Below are 14,392 nucleotides of genomic sequence, written 5' to 3' on the forward strand. Positions count from 1 at the left end.
AGCTCTGTATCTCAGTGAGGAGGACAGGTTGTGGTGTAGATGTGTCCCTCCGGGGAGCTCTGTATCTAGTGAGGAGGACAGGTTGCGGTGTAGATGTGTCCCTACCTCGGGAGCTCTGTATCTAGCGAGGAGCAGGTAGTCGGCGTGATGTGTCCCCACCTGGGAGTCAAATCATGAGATATAGGCTGCGGCGGATGCAAACCTCATCGTATGTTCATCAGCGAGAGACATACCACTGGGAAATGATCAGTGAGAGATCAGGCCAGATGTGTCCCCCATCTGGGAGTTTCCAGAGTCTAGCGAGGAGGATGGGTCCCTGTACCGGGGAGAGGGAGGACAGGCTTGCGGGCGTAGATGCGCCCCCACCAGAGGGAGCTCTGTATCTAGTGAGGAGGACAGGCTCTGTGGTGTAGATGCGTCCCTGGCCTCGGGGAGCTCTGCACTCTAGTGAGGAGGGACAGGTTGCGGCGTAGATGTGTCCCTGCCTGGGGAGCCTCCAGTATCTAGTTGAGGAGGGACAGGCCGTGGTGTAGATGTGTCCCTACCCTGGGGAGCCCCGTATCCAGTGAGGAGGACAGGGTTGCGGCGTGGGGATTGTCCCCACTGAGCCGCGGCCGTGCCACCCGGGGAGCTCTGTAGCTCCAGCGAGGAGTGACGGGCCGCGGCGCAGATGCCTGTCCCTACCTGGGAGCTCCCTGTATCTGGGGCGAGGAGGACAGGGTTGCGGCGTAGACGCGTCCCTGCCCGCCCCAGCCCAGCGAGAGTGACAGGCTCGCAGGATGAAACCCATCTGGTGTAGCGAGGACAGGCTGTGGCGTAGGATGCGCGTCCCTGCCTGGGGAGCCCCAGTATCTGAGTGAGGGAGGGACAGGTCGTGGTGTAGATGTGTCTGAGCCTACAGGGAGCCCTGCATGAGGTTGTGTGCAGATGTAACCCTGGCCTGGGAGCAGACGGCGAGGTGAGGACAAGCAGCCTGGGGAGCCCAGCGCGGAGGACGGGTTGTAGTGTAGATGTCTCCCTAGCCTGGGGAGCTCTGCATCTAGTGAGGAGGACAGGTTGCGGTGTGAATGATGTCCCCAGCACCAAGGCTCTGTATCATCAGAAGGATGATGGCTTGTGCAGTCCAAGTCATGTCCCCTACCTGGGGAGCTCTGTAGCTGAGTGACAGGCTGAGGCGGTGGATGTACTTGAACCTCTGTCCCTACCCGTGAGGGCAGGTGTGTGCTACATTACTCTGATCTGCGAGGAGGACAGGTTGCGGTGCATGCCCCAGCCTGGGCGCCTGCAGCACTGCGTTTCAGAGCTGAGCTGGGACAGCCTGCAGATGCTGATCCTCCCCGAGAGACACTCTGGGGCCCGGAGACCATGGAGGAGAGGAGACCCGGGTGGGTGGGCGCCAGCACTGGGGCCTCTGAGAGAGGGGAACGGTTAGGGAATTAACACACTACAAACACCACCGCCCCTCCATGAACTGCGCTGCCGCCCTTCGCCTGCCCCGCCGTCAGCTGGCTGCGCCGCCCGCCCGCCCCCTCTCAGACTGAGAATGGGACTTTTTCATAGCGTGAGAGCGAACACACTCCAGGTTGTTTTCAGACACACACCTTACAGAGGACTACTTTGTTCTCAATCAAACGAGAGCAGAAGCAGAGAGGACAGAGGACAGAGGGACAGAGTTAAACAGAGAGACTAGATTATCACTGCTGAACTCACAGAGGACAGATGAGGAGAGAGGACAGAGTTGAACAGAAAGTGCAGACTATAACTGTTGAACTGACAGAGAGGACAGAAGAGAGGAGAGATTAAAGAGTTAAACAAGACAGTTATAACTGGGCTGAACTGACAGAGAGAGGACAGAGAGGAGAGAGGACAGAGTTAAACAGAAAAGACAGATTATAACTGTTGAACGGACAGAGAGGACAGAGAGGGAAGAGGGGACAGAGTAAGCATTATAATCCGAATCAGAAACAGAGAGAGAGAGAAAGACAGACATAACTGTTGAACTGACAGAGAGGACAGAGAGAGAGGACATAGAGCAGAAAGACGCAGATTATAACTGCTGAACTGACAGAGTTAGGAGCAGAGAGACAAGATTATAACTGTTGAACTGACACAGGAGGAGAGAGACAGAGAGACGAGAGGGAGGAGGGGGAGGTTAGTAAAACAGCAAAGTTGACTCAACTTAGCTGTTTTACTCTCTCCTCTCTCTGTCCTCTCTGTCCTCTGTCAGTTCAACAGTTATAATCTGTCTTTCTGTTTTACTCTTCCTCTCCTCTCTCCTCTGTCCTCTCTGTCCTCTCTCCTCTCTGTCAGTTCAACAGTTATAATCTGTCTTTCTGTTTAACTCTGTCCCTCTCTCCCTCTGTCCTCTCTGTCAGTTCAACAGTTATAATCTGTCTTTCTGTTTTACTCTGTCCTCTCTCCTCTCTGTCCCTCTGTCAGTTCAACAGTTATAATCTGTCTTTCTGTTTAACTCTGTCCTCTCTCCTCTCTGTCCTCTCTGTCAGTTCAACAGTTATAATCTGTCTTTCTGTTTAACTCTGTCCTCTCTCCCCTCTGTCCTCTCTGTCAGTTCAACAGTTATAATCTGTCTTTCTGTTTAACTCTGTCCTCTCTCCTCTCTGTCCTCTCTGTCAGTTCAACAGTTATAATCTGCCCAGGTAGGGACACATCTACACCACAACCTGTCCTCCTCACTAGATACAGAGCTCCCCAGGTAGGGACACATCTACACCACAACCTGTCCTCCTCACTAGATACAGAGCTCCCCAGGTAGGGACACATCTACACCACAACCTGTCCTCCTCACTAGATACAGAGCTCCCCAGGTAGGGACACATCTACACCACAACCTGTCCTCCTCACTAGATACAGAGCTCCCCAGGTAGGGACACATCTACACCACAACCTGTCCTCCTCACTAGATACAGAGCTCCCCAGGTAGGGACACATCTACACCACAACCTGTCCTCCTCACTAGATACAGATACAGAGCTCCCCAGGTAGGGGACACAATCTACAGAGCCCCCACCACAACCTGTCCTCCTCACTAGATACAGAGCTCCCCAGGTAGGGACACATCTAGGGACACATCACAACCTGTCCTCCTCACTAGATACAGAGCTCCCCAGGTAGGGACACATCTACACCACAACCTGTCCTCCTCACTAGATACAGAGCTCCCCAGGTAGGGACACATCTACACCACAACCTGTCCTCCTCACTAGATACAGAGCTCCCCAGGTAGGGACACATCTACACCACAACCTGTCCTCCTCACTAGATACAGAGCTCCCCAGGTAGGGTCCTCCTCACTAGACATCAGGTACACCACAACCTGTCCTCCTCACTAGATACAGAGCTCCCCAGGTAGGGACACATCTACACCACAACCTGTCCTCCTCACTAGATACAGAGCTCCCCAGGTAGGGACACATCTACACCACAACCTGTCCTCACTAGATACAGAGCTCCCCAGGTAGGGACACATCTACACCACAACCACAGATACAGAGCTCCCCAGGTAGGGACACATCTACACCACAACCTGTCCTCCTAGATACAGAGCTCCCCAGGTAGGGACACATCTACACCACAACCTGTCCTCACTAGATACAGAGCTCCCCAGGTAGGGACACAATCTACAGACAGGTAGGGACCATCTATACCACAACCTGTCCTCCTCACTAGATACAGAGCTCCCCAGGTAGGGACACATCTACACCACAACCTGTCCTCCTCACTAGATACAGAGCTCCCCAGGTAGGGACACATCTACACCACAACCTGTCCTCCTCACTAGATACAGAGCTCCCCAGGTAGGGACACATCTACACCACAACCTGTCCTCCTCACTAGATACAGAGCTACAGAGCCCCAGGTAGGGACACATCTACACCACAACCTGTCCTCCTCACTAGATACAGAGCTCCCCAGGTAGGGACACATCTACACCACAACCTGTCCTCCTCACTAGATACAGAGCTCCCCAGGTAGGGACACATCTACACCACAACCTGTCCTCCTCACTAGATACAGACAGAGGGCATCTACACCCCCAGGTAGGCTCCCAGGACACATCTACACCACAACCTGTCCTCCCTCACTAGATACAGAGCTCCCCAGGTAGGGACACATCTACACCACAACCTAGATACAGAGCTCCCCAGGTAGGGACACATCTACACCACAACCTGTCCTCCTCACTAGATACAGAGCTCCCCAGGTAGGGACACATCTACACCACAACCTGTCCTCCTCACTAGATACAGAGCTCCCCAGGTAGGGACACATCTACACCACAACCTGTCCTCCTCACTAGATACAGAGCTCCCCAGGTAGGGACACATCTACACCACAACCTGTCCTCCTCACTAGATACAGAGCTCCCCAGGTAGGGACACATCTACACCACAACCTGTCCTCCTCACTAGATACAGAGCTAGGGACACATCTACACCACAACCTGTCCTCCTCACTAGATACAGAGCTCCCCAGGTAGGGACACATCTACACCACAACCTGTCCTCCTCACTAGATACAGAGCTCCCCAGGTAGGGACACATCTACACCACAACCTGTCCTCCTCACTAGATACAGAGCTCCCCAGGTAGGGGACACATCTACACCACAACCTGTCCTCCTCACTAGATACAGAGCTCCCCAGGTAGGGACACATCTACACCACAACCTGTCCTCCTCACTAGATACAGAGCTCCCCAGGTAGGGACACATCTACACCACAACCTGTCCTCCTAGATCACTAGATACAGAGCTCCCCAGGTAGGGACACATCTACACCACAACCTGTCCTCCTCACTAGATACAGAGCTCCCCAGGTAGGGACACATCTACACCACAACCTGTCCTCCTCACTAGATACAGAGCTCCCCAGGTAGGGACACATCTACACCACAACCTGTCCTCCTCACTAGATACAGAGCTCCCCAGGTAGGGACACATCTACACCACAACCTAGATACAGAGCTCCTACACCACAACTCACTAGATACAGAGCTCCCCAGGTAGGGACACATCTACACCACAACCTGTCCTCCTCACTAGATACAGAGCTCCCCAGGTAGGGACACATCTACACCACAACCTGTCCTCCTCACTAGATACAGAGCTCCCCAGGTAGGGACACATCTACACCACAACCTGTCCTCCTCACTAGATACAGAGCTCCCCCAGGTAGGGACACATCTACACCACCTGTCCTCACTAGATACAGAGCTCCCCAGGTAGGGACACATCTACACCACAACCTGTCCTCCTCACTAGATACAGAGCTCCCCAGGTAGGGACACATCTACACCACAACCTGTCCTCCTCACTAGATACAGAGCTCCCCAGGTAGGGACACATCTACACCACAACCTGTCCTCCTCACTAGATACAGAGCTCCCCAGGTAGGGACACATCTACACCACAACCTGTCCTCACTAGATACAGAGCTCCCCAGGTAGGGACACATCTACACCACAACCTGTCCTCCTCACTAGATACAGAGCTCCCCAGGTAGGGACACATCTACACCACAACCTGTCCTCCTCACTAGATACAGAGCTCCCCAGGTAGGGACACATCTACACCACAACCTGTCCTCCTCACTAGATACAGAGCTCCCCAGGTAGGGACACATCTACACCACAACCTGTCCTCCTCACTAGATACAGAGCTCCCCAGGTAGGGACACATCTACACCACAACCTGTCCTCCTCACTAGATACAGAGCTCCCCAGGTAGGGGACAACCATCTACAGATGCTCCCCAGGTAGACAACTACCACAGCCTGTCCTCCTCACTGATACAGAGCTCCCAGGTAGGGACACATCTACACCACAACCTGTCCTCCCCTAGATACAGAGCTCCCCAGGTAGGGACACATCTACACCCAAGTCACATACAGAGCTCCCAGCCTAGATACAGAGCTCCCCAGGTAGGGACACATCTACACCACCTGTCCTCCTCACTAGATACAGAGCTCCCCAGGTAGGGACCCACCCCCTGTCCTCCTCACTAGATACAGAGCTCCCCAGGTAGGGATGGGTACAACCCCTAGCCTTGTTCCTCGGGCCCCAGGAGTCTACACCACAACCGCTCACTAGATACAGGGACAGGGACCCTCCACATGCTGCAGAGCTCCCCAGGTAGGGACCCCAACACCCTCACCATGCTACACCACAACCGTCACTGGTCACCACGGCTACGGATACCTCCCCACACCCCCACAACCGGGATACAGATCCTCTACCCCCGGCGGGGGCAGAGATCATGGCCGCCCCGCCCACCCCGCCCTCGGGGATGGGTAATACCGGCGCTGGCACAGCAGGCAGGGAGCAGAGGGCACCGGCGCCAGCAGAGAGGGCACGGCTAGATTGTGACCCCAATCCCAAATGAACCCTCCGAGACAATCTGAGAGGATTCGACCAGTGATAAGTAATATGGCAATAGTTCTACCTCGCCCTCTGATAGGCCAGGTAGAAATGGAACCATATTGCTTACACCAATCAAATCCTTTGAAATCTCCACGAGTTTGTGCTGAAGGTTTTAGGGTGCCTAGTTTGTGCTGAAGGTTTTAGGGTGCCTAGTTTGTGCTGAAGGTTTTAGGGTGCCTAGTTTGTGCTGAAGGTTTTAGGGTGCCTAGATTTGATGCTGAAGGTTTAAAGGGTGCCTAGTTTGTGCTGAAGGTTTTAGGGTGCCTGGATCTGATCTTTGTGCTGAAGGTTATAAAGGGTGCCTAGTTTGTGCTGAAGGTTTTAGGGTTCCTTATGGATTTGATCTTTATGCTGTTTTAGGGTGCCTAGTTTGTGCTGAAGGTTTTAGGGTGCCTATGGATTTGTGCTTTATGCTGTGTTTAGGGTGCCTAGTTTGTGCTGAAGGTTTTAGGGTGCCTAGTTTGTGCTGAAGGTTTTACGGTGCCTAGTTTGTGCTGAAGGTTTTAGGGTGCCTAGATTTGATGCTGATGGTTTAAAGGGTGCCTAGTTTGTGCTGAAGGTTTTAGGGTGCCTATGGATCTGATGAAGGTTTTAGGGTGCCTGTTGTATAAGGGGTGCCTAGTTTGTGCTGAAGGTTTTAGGGTGCCTAGTTTGATGCTTTAAGGTTTAAAGGGTGCCTAGTTTGTGCTGAAGGTTTTAGGGTGCCTATGGATCTGTGCTGAAGGTTTTATGCTGTGTTTTAGGGTGCCTAGTTTGTGCTGAAGGTTTTAGGGTTCCTTATGGTTTGTCTTTATGGTTTTAGGGTGCCTAGTTTGTGCTGAAGGTTTTAGGGTGCCTTAGATCTGTGCTTAAGGTTATAAACGGTGCCTAGTTTGTGCTGAAGGTTTTAGGGTTCCTTATGGATCTGATCTTTATGCTGTGTATGCCTAGTTTGTGCTGAAGGTTTTAGGGTTCCTTATGGATCTGATGCTGTGTATAAACGGTGCCTAGTTTGTGCTGAAGGTTTTAGGGTGCCTAGTTTGTGCTGAAGGTTTTAGGGTGCCTAGTTTGTGCTGAAGGTTTTAGGGTGCCTAGTTTGTGCTGAAGGTTTTAGGGTGCCTAGTTTGTGCTGAAGGTTTTAGGGTGCCTAGTTTGTGCTGAAGGTTTTAGGGTGCCTAGTTTGTGCTGAAGGTTTTAGGGTGCCTAGTTTGTGCTGAAAGGTTGGATTGATGCTGTGGGTGCCTAGTTTGTGCTGAAGGTTTTAGGGTGCCTAGTTTGTGCTGAAGGTTTTGATGCTGTGTGCCTAGTTTGTGCTGAAGGTTTTAGGGTGGATCTGATGCTTATGCTGCCTAGTTTGTGCTGAAGGTTTTAGGGTTCCTTATGGATCTGATGCTGTGTATAAACGGTGCCTAGTTTGTGCTGAAGGTTTTAGGTTCCTTATGGATCTGATGCTGTGTATAAACGGTGCCTAGTTTGTGCTGAAGGTTTTAGGTTCCTTATGGATCTGATGCTGTGTATAAACGGTGCCTAGTTTGTGCTGAAGGTTTTAGGTTCCTTATGGATCTGATGCTGTGTATAAACGGTGCCTAGTTTGTGCTGAAGGTTTTAGGGTGCCTAGTTTGTGCTGAAGGTTTTAGGGTGCCTAGTTTGTGCCTTATGGATCTGATGCTGTGTATAAACGGTGCCTAGTTTGTGCTGAAGGTTTTAGGGTTCCTTATGGATCTGATGCTGTGTATAAACGGTGCCTAGTTTGTGCTGAAGGTTTTAGGTTCCTTATGGCTGATGAAGCCTAGTTTTTGAAGGGGTTCCTTATGGATCTGATGCTGTGTATAAACGGTGCCTAGTTTGTGCTGAAGGTTTTAGGGTGCCTTATGGATCTGATGCTGTGTATAAACTGAAGGTTTTAGGGTGCCTAGTTTGTGCTGAAGGTTTTAGGGTGCCTTATGGATCTGATGCTGTGTATTAACGCTGCCTTCTGGGAAAGTATTCAGGCCCCTGGACTTTTTCAACATTTTATGTTCCAGCCTTTATTCTTTAAAAAAATATATATATTTACAAGAATACTAAATCTACACACAATAATGAGAAAGCAAAAGAAAAACAAAGTTTTTTAGCATTTGTGCAGAATGTGAGTGAATATGAATATATATATATGGTCTGAATACTGTTCTACATATTTTTCTGTTTATTATTATTATTATTATTATTATTATTATTTATTATGTTCATATTTCTCACCCAGACATCAAATTGTATTTGTCTAACACATCACCTACTACCAGGTAACTAGTGTAGTAGACCTAATGTTTTTTTTTCAGTTTGTTTTTTAATCTGGCCTTCTTTTTTTTCTTCTTTTTTTTCTCTCAAAATAAAAGTGGACATAAAATATATATAAAATAGGTGTAAATAAATAAATAAACAGGGAAAAGGAGGTACTGGATTATTTTATGTCAACTTTTATTTGGTTTTTATTTACAAATGTATAAAATTGAATTAACAAATATTTATATATGCAACAATTTCAAAGATTATACTCAGTTACAGTTCATATAAGGAAATTAGTCTATTTGAAATAAATTAATCTAATCTATGGATTTCACATGACTGGGAACAAAGACACGTGTTGGTCACAGATAAGATATAAGATGTCACTTTAAAATGAAGCCAGTGGCCATTTTGGCTTCATCACGTTGGAGGTGGCTCATGGTAGAGAAATGAACATTCAATTCTCTGGCGGACATTCCCTGCAGTCAGCTCCCTCCCTTTAAAATGAAGGTGAGTCTGCAGCTGTGGACGAACTGGGACCTCTTCATCTTCCAGGAACGGTGTACAGATCCACAACATGGGGCTCTGGTACATTATCATGCTGAAACATGCCGGCTTCTCCAGCGAGGCCAGTGGCCATTTTGACCCCATCAATAAGTTCAGACATCTTGGTGTAACGGTTATAAGGCGTTGGCTTGACAGTCGCTGAACCCAGGTTTGAGTTCAGCTCAGGGCCTCCCCCTGAATTCACTACACTATGAATACAAGGACTGGCCGTCCATAAGGTCAAAATGATAGTTTTAACCAGATTGAGGCTATACAGTGTTAATTTACCAACAGTGGTGTTATACGAGCTTATGTTTTGGTTTCTGATGGGAGAAATACAGTTGAATCATTTGAGGCATTTATAAGTTCTATTCTTCAGGAGTCAATGGCTATTATGATGTCATAATGATATGATTTGCCCACTGAAGTCGGTTACGACGCCTAACTGCACTCAGGTCAAGACCCTGAGGACGACGACACCGATGAGCTTCCCTGGGACCGTTTCTGACAGTTTGGTCGTGCAAACGTACAGTTTCATCACCTGTCCGAGTGGCTGGTGTCAGACAATCCCGCGGGTGACGAGGTCCTGGGCTGCCATGGTTACACGTGGCCTGTGAGGCCGGCTTCCTCACGTTGGAGGTGGCTCATGGTAGAGAAATGTACATTCAATTACTCTGGCGGACATTCCCTGCAGTCAGCATGCCGATTCCACGCTCCCTCAACTTGAGACTCCTGTTGCATTGCGTTGTGATGATGTGTGACAAAACTGCACATTTTAGAGTGGCCTTTTATTGTCCCCCAGCACAAGGTGCACCTGTGTAATGATCATGCCGTTTAATCGGCAATCTTCATATACCACACCTGTCAGGTGGATGGTTTATCTTGACAAAGGAGAAATACTCACTAACAGGTGATGGAAACAAATTAGTGCACAACATTTTGAGAGAATTAAGATGTTTGTGCATTTGGATCGTTTCTGTTCATGAAACATGGGACCAACACATTACATGTTGCATTTATATTTTTGTTCAGTGTACACAGCTAGGTAATGAACATACCTGGCTATATTATTGATACTAGCTATACACTATTTATATTCATACCTGGCTATATTAGTGATACTAGCTATACACTATTTATATTCATACCTGGCTATATTATTGATACTAGATATACACTATTTATATTCATACCTGGCTATATTATTGATACTAGATATACACTATTTATATTCATACCTGGCTATATTAGTGATACTAGCTATACACTATTTATATTCATACCTGGCTATATTAGTGATACTAGATATACACTATTTATATTCATACCTGGCTATATTACTAGATATACACTATTTATATTCATACCTGGCTATATTATTGATACTAGATATACACTATTTATATTCATACCTGGCTATATTAGTGATACTAGATATACACTATTTATATTCATACCTGGCTATATTATTGATACTAGATATACACTATTTATATTCATACCTGGCTATATTAGTGATACTAGCTATACACTATTTATATTCATACCTGGCTATATTACTAGCTATACACTGTTTATATTCATACCTGGCTATATTATTGATACTAGATATACACTATTTATATTCATACCTGGCTATATTATTGATACTAGATATACACTATTTATATTCATACCTGGCTATATTACTAGATATACACTATTTATATTCATACCTGGCTATATTACTGATACTAGATATACACTATTTATATTCATACCTGGCTATATTACTAGATATACACTATTTATATTCATACCTGGCTATATTAGTGATACTAGATATACACTATTTATATTCATACCTGGCTATATTACTGATACTAGATATACACTATTTATATTCATACCTGGCTATATTACTAGATATACACTATTTATATTCATACCTGGCTATATTAGTGATACTAGATATACACTATAATACTAGAATGTTATAGAAATTAGCATTTTTGTACGTATGGAACATTTCTGGGATCTTTTTTATTTCTTCTACTTCATGTAACAAAACACTTTCCATGTTGTTTTATATCGGTGTTACATGCATTATTATTATATATATTCAGTATATTAATACATTAATGAGTCTATACTCCCCCAGACTCCCAGCAGCAGAACAGGGAGCGAGTGATCCAGTCGCTGGAGGGAGCTCAGCAGGGGGGTCAGGGGTCAGAGGGGCGTGGCCTATCTCTGGGGCTGCACCAACTTCCCGTCCGCCCTGTCACTCAGAACGGCAAACACACCGCCGTCGCCACGGCTACCGGCGTCGCCAACGCTTACGGTACAGTAACCAGTGTTTTTGTTTGTTTGTTGACATGGTTGGTATGTTAATTTCATTTGATGCATGGTGAGTTATGTCTCATTATGGTGTTGTATTGACTCTGTCCTTCCTCTCTCCTCTTCCTCACCTCCCATCCCCACCCCCAGCTCTGACCAGTCCTCTCCAGATCCTGGCAGCCCAGGCCTCCAGCTCCCCCCCAGTCCTGGTGAGCAGACAGCCCAGCGCGGGGCTTGATGTTGGGCCGGAGGTGCCAGGCGACCCCCAGGCTAAGAGGCCTAAGATGGAGGAGGACGATGCGGCTCCTCCCCCCATTCAGCAGCCAGTCATCGTGGCCATGAGTTCTCAGCCACACGACAACAGAAAGTAGAACTGCTGAACTCTAACCCCCTGACCTGGTGTCTAGAGGAGGAGCCTCTCTGGGTGAACCATCTCACCAGTCTGACCCCTGGGTCCCAGTGTCTGCTGGTTCACCCTCTGACCCCTGGGTCAGGGTCCCCCAGGTGTCACCTAGTAGATAAAGCGTTGTGTCCCATATGGCACCCTACTCCCAGCGTAGTGTACTGCCTCAGACCAGAGCCCTACTCCCAACGTAGTGTACTGACCAGAGCCCTACTCCCAGCGTAGTGTACTGCCTCAGACCAGAGCCCTACTCCCAGCGTAGTGTACTGCCTCAGACCAGAGCCCTACTCCCAACGTAGTGTACTGACCAGAGCCCTACTCCCAACGTAGTGTACTGACCAGAGCCCTACTCCCAACGTAGTGTACTGACCAGAGCCCTACTCCCAGCGTAGTGTACTGACCAGAGCCCTACTCCCAACGTAGTGTACTGACCAGAGCCCTACTCCCAACGTAGTGTACTGCCTCAGACTAGAGCCCTACTCCCAACGTAGTGTACTGCCTCAGACCAGAGCCCTACTCCCAACATAGTGTACTGACCAGAGCCCTACTCCCAACGTAGTGTACTGACCAGAGCCCTACTCCCAGCGTAGTGTACTGCCTCAGACCAGAGCCCTACTCCCAACATAGTGTACTGTTTCAGACCAGAGCCCTACTCCCAACGTAGTGTACTGACCAGAGCCCTACTCCCAACGTAGTGTACTGACCAGAGCCCTACTCCCAACGTAGTGTACTGCCTCAGACCAGAGCCCTACTCCCAGCGTAGTGTACTGACCAGAGCCCTACTCCCAGCGTAGTGTACTGCCTCAGACCAGAGCCCTACTCCCAGCGTAGTGTACTGACCAGAGCCCTACTCCCAACGTAGTGTACTGACCAGAGCCCTACTCCCAGCGTAGTGTACTGCCTCAGACCAGAGCCCTACTCCCAACATAGTGTGCTGACCAGAGCCCTACTCCCAACGTAGTGTACTGCCTCAGACCAGAGCCCTACTCCCAACGTAGTGTACTGACCAGAGCCCTACTCCCAGCGTAGTGTACTGCCTCAGACCAGAGCCCTACTCCCAACGTAGTGTACTGACCAGAGCCCTACTCCCAACGTAGTGTACTGACCAGAGCCCTACTCCCAACATAGTGTACTGTTTCAGACCAGAGCCCTACTCCCAGCGTAGTGTACCAACCAGAGCCCTACTCCCAACATAGTGTACTGCCTCAGACCAGAGCCCTACTCCCAACGTAGTGTACTGACCAGAGCCCTACTCCCAACATAGTGTACTGACTAGAGCCCTACTCCCAGCGTAGTGTACTGTTTCAGACCAGAGCCCTACTCCCAACATAGTGTACTGACCAGAGCCCTACTCCCAACATAGTGTACTGCCTCAGACCAGAGCCCTACTCCCAACGTAGTGTACTGTTTCAGACCAGAGCCCTACTCCCAACGTAGTGTACTGACCAGAGCCCTACTCCCAACGTAGTGTACTGTTTCAGACCAGAGCCCTACTCCCAACATAGTGTACTGACCAGAGCCCTACTCCCAGCGTAGTGTACTGCCTCAGACCAGAGCCCTACTCCCAGCGTAGTGTACTGACCAGAGCCCTACTCCCAACGTAGTGTACTGACCAGAGCCCTACTCCCAACGTAGTGTACTGACCAGAGCCCTACTCCTAGCGTAGTTTACTGCCTCAGACCAGAGCCCTACTCCCAACGTAGTGTACTGACCAGAGCCCTACTCCCAGCGTAGTGTACTGACCAGAGCCCTACTCCCAACGTAGTGTACTGACCAGAGCCCTACTCCCAGCGTAGTGTACTGCCTCAGACCAGAGCCCTACTCCCAACATAGTGTGCTGACCAGAGCCCTACTCCCAACGTAGTGTACTGCCTCAGACCAGAGCCCTACTCCCAACGTAGTGTACTGACCAGAGCCCTACTCCCAGCGTAGTGTACTGCCTCAGACCAGAGCCCTACTCCCAACGTAGTGTACTGACCAGAGCCCTACTCCCAACGTAGTGTACTGACCAGAGCCCTACTCCCAACATAGTGTACTGTTTCAGACCAGAGCCCTACTCCCAGCGTAGTGTACCAACCAGAGCCCTACTCCCAACATGGTGTACTGCCTCAGACCAGAGCCCTACTCCCAACGTAGTGTACTGACCAGAGCCCTACTCCCAACATAGTGTACTGACTAGAGCCCTACTCCCAGCGTAGTGTACTGTTTCAGACCAGAGCCCTACTCCCAACATAGTGTACTGACCAGAGCCCTACTCCCAACATAGTGTACTGCCTCAGACCAGAGCCCTACTCCCAACGTAGTGTACTGTTTCAGACCAGAGCCCTACTCCCAACGTAGTGTACTGACCAGAGCCCTACTCCCAACGTAGTGTACTGTTTCAGACCAGAGCCCTACTCCCAACATAGTGTACTGACCAGAGCCCTACTCCCAGCGTAGTGTACTG

At 49.2% G+C, this 14,392-nt stretch overlaps 1 long non-coding RNA gene across 1 annotated transcript; it reads left to right on the plus strand.

Annotated features, from left to right (window-relative positions):
* The first annotated feature begins 11,187 nt into the window (after positions 1-11,187).
* LOC135532183 (uncharacterized) lies at positions 11,188-14,392 on the plus strand. The gene is made up of 2 exons (XR_010454314.1): positions 11,188-11,547; positions 11,694-14,392. It is a non-coding gene; the product is annotated as an uncharacterized LOC135532183 (long non-coding RNA).

This window comes from Oncorhynchus masou, unplaced genomic scaffold (assembly GCF_036934945.1).
Source record: "Oncorhynchus masou masou isolate Uvic2021 unplaced genomic scaffold, UVic_Omas_1.1 unplaced_scaffold_1760, whole genome shotgun sequence".
Taxonomy (NCBI): Eukaryota; Metazoa; Chordata; class Actinopteri; order Salmoniformes; family Salmonidae; genus Oncorhynchus; species Oncorhynchus masou.